Source organism: Nicotiana sylvestris, chromosome 7, assembly GCF_000393655.2.
Source record: "Nicotiana sylvestris chromosome 7, ASM39365v2, whole genome shotgun sequence".
Taxonomy (NCBI): Eukaryota; Viridiplantae; Streptophyta; class Magnoliopsida; order Solanales; family Solanaceae; genus Nicotiana; species Nicotiana sylvestris.
This window is the reverse complement of record NC_091063.1, coordinates 152684884-152688567: the sequence shown is the minus strand read 5'-3', so window position 1 is coordinate 152688567 and position 3684 is coordinate 152684884.

The following is a 3684-nucleotide window of genomic DNA, read 5'->3' as shown; positions in this document are numbered from 1 at the left end:
GGTTAGGAGGTTAATTAGTTAGTTAATTTACTGTATATATACAATTGTCAGATAACAGAATACACACGATTTGTATTTCCAATTTCTCCTCTCAAATCCGTTCTTCATTCTTCTTAATTCTCTCTCGATCTAGTGTCACTTTCTCTTCCTCGTTAATGGTTATGGCTGCTAACATAATCTACATATGCCGATTAAGAAAAGTAAACCGTCAAATATAAAACTTAATCGCTCTTCTATTCCGTCCCACCCTGTTGCTCGCACATCCATTCTCCTCTTCTTTTTCTTCAGTTTCGTTTTTGAAAAATTCCACATGATCATCAGAGATGATTCGTTTATTTTGTTGAGTCGCCCCCAAAAATAATAAATCTTACAATGAAGAAGAAATTAAAAATAAATAAAAGCAAAAACGAAAAAAATAGGAGAAAAAGAAATGAATGGGGAAAAAAAATGAGGGGATGGAGAAAACGATTGGAGGGGGTGGGAAAGAAAAATACTTTCCTTTTTCTTTCTTGTTAAAAATCTCTTTTTGTAATATTTAAGATATAGCCACGTGTCATTGTTCCATTTTTTTTCGATACATTATCAAATTTTAACTTTATGAGCTCAATTTAATTTAATGGTTGTTAGTGGGGGGTTTAATAGGCACATAAATGCAAAATTCAGAAATTCAATGTCTTGGAATAAATAAATAAAAGCTCCTATTCAACAAATCAATCCTAAGATAAGGTGTTTAAATGAAAAATAATGTCAACTTTAGCAAGCCCATAAAATAAATAGGTTTATCCGTAATTTGACTTACATAATGTAGCAAGAAAAATTAATTAATCTCTGACCTCTCTACAAATAATACACAAATATTAGTTTATGTTATATTGGGTTGATTTTACATGTCTGACCTTCAAAGCTTCAATCAAGTTAGGCTTAATAAAGTGTTATCCTTGACTACAAAAGGATGAAAAATAGCATCAATTGATTTACATTTCGACCAAAATAATCACCCAAAAAATGAAGAAATAATTAGATAAAAATAATAAAATATGCAAAACATTTTTCGTCACATATCAGATCCAGAGTTAGCTATGCTATATATATTCCTTTGAAGAATACTGCAAATTATTAATGGATGTGGTCGTCCTGAAATACACCATCTTTTTGCATCATTCAATACGAAAATAAGCACTTCTTGGCAGATACATCGTATCATTGAGCAGATTATTCAGTAATTTTACTTTTGTCCATATATATAGAGAAGATAATAGTGTTGCTGATCAACTTACTAATCTGAGGGAAAGTTTAAGAGTTAAAGTCACCTTTGATACCACTAGTTCTTTGTCGGACATAGTGACATCTTCACTGAGACTTGATGAAGTCGGTTTTCCAAACTTTAGATTCAAACCAAGGAAGAACCATTTTGTCATTAATGATGTTTCTAGATATAGCTGATTTTTGTATAGTAGTGCTAACTATATGTATAGCACCAATTAGTGAAGTTCATATATTTCATAGTGTAATGGAGGAAATCTCCCAAAGTTGGCAGACTCTTTTGATGCTTTTGTACTGGAGGATGAGATATATCATTCTTCACGATGTTTTGGAGGCTATGGTTTATGTCCTCTTCGGTGTACTTATTCTTTTTGATGATATACGAATTAGGGTAACTGTCTGGAAAAAAAACGAAAATAAACAATTTATCGAGTTATTTTGTGGGCTACAATTTAATAGTGAATAATATTATTTGTACATAATATTTACACCAAATTAAATAATTTAACTTTAAAGCTAACTAATTAAATTGAGATTACATCTCACTTAGTCATGATGAATCGAAAAAAACTTAAATACACGACTCATATCTTATGTTAGTTGACTGTGTAAACATATAGAACACAATCATTACTCCGCGGCTTTGGTTCTTCGTTAGAAAAAAAAAGTTCAGATAAAGATAAAAATTAGGTGGTCATACCCATGCTCGGGGCGGAGCTAGCCCTTAGTGTACAGGTTCGGATGAACCTAATAATTTTGGTCCAAACTCTATATTTATCTCATAAAATCCATTGAATACGTACAAATTATAAATTTAGAACCCAGTAACTTAAAAAAACTAAAATTCCGAACCCATAAGCTTCAAATCTAGCTTCGCCTTTGCCCATGCTCGGGCTGCTCATAATGCTTGCATTATAGTAGGTTATCTATATACATTACAGATAAAGCAGCCACAAATGCTTGTATTAGGGTAGACTGCCTATATCACACCCCTTGAAGTACGATCCTTCTCCGAACCCTGCGTAAATGCGAGATACTTCGTGCATCGAGTTGCTTTTTTATTATACCCCTGCATGGTTCATGTCCAACCCATACGTCAATGTTTCCCTGCTAAATTTTTCTTTCTTTAAATAGAATGAAGAGTTTCGGACATGATAGAACCTATGCACCAAATGACCTAAATGATGTAGAGAGAAGTTGCAATATCTTTATATTACATAGTCTTCAACTACTTAAGCATGTGTTATGTGGTGACAACATTCAGTGGATCTAAGAGAAAATTATACTTCCCTACGTTTCGCAAAGAATTATAGAATGGCATGACAAGGTTCAATGCATATAAATTTTGTGCCGACTCAATTGTAGATGTCTAATTTTTTATTAAAGGTATTATAAATCATAATAATATTTTACCGTAAAAAAAATTAAAGGAATATTTTCAATATAATAATGATGATAGGCTATAATGGTGTATTTCAATCGCTTATTACACTCTAATGTACTACACGTTAATTGAGTTTGAGCTTTAATCGCTAGTGTTTTGCACTAATTGTGTAATTTATGACTTGTAGGAGTGATTCCGAGCTATGTAGCTATTATGGAATGACGTCAAGTGATTTAGAGATTTGAAGTCCGAGTAAAAGCCCAAGGAATTAAGTCGGGATCGTGTTCGGGATCAACGGATGATAGTTAAGAATGAAACGGAGAATCGATCGGACATATGGCGCATTGTCTAATAAAATGCACATAACTCTTCGCTCATAACTCTGTTTGGGCTATATAATATATCGTTAGAAAGCTACTTGAAAGGGCTACAACTTTCATGTTTTGCATTTTCGCGAATTTCCACTACCGCAGTGCATAGAACGGTGCACGACACTTGTGGAAATTTCCTGCATAGCCTATCAGAATCAGCAATCTGAACTTTTCCACTGCCAGGGCATGGTGCGTCGCCACATGCGACGCGATAGTGAAAATTTTACAGAGTGATTGTCCTATTTCACGCGGGAAAGGTATTTTCATCTGGGTCCGATCCTACTTGATATAAATACATGTAAAAATGCTATTTTGAGGAGAGCGAACATACTTTTGACACACTTTAGACCTAAGGAGGCTAAAGAGACCGGGGGTTCGCCCTAAGGAGGCAAGAAAATACTAGGAGTAAGGCGGAGAATTCTTTTACGAGTTTTTCACTTCATTCTTCCTATTTTCATTATTGGTTATGAATTCTAGTATTGTAGTTATGCATACTATTATGAATAGCTAATTTGTTATCTAGGGTTTTGATGGAACCTATTGGAGGATAATTTTCCTGTTATGTTAATATAGATTTGTTGTAGTATTTTTTCTATTTGTTCAACTACGTTATTATTGTTGTTGATTGAAGGGCCCTCAATCGACTGTGCCTATTTAGTATGTATT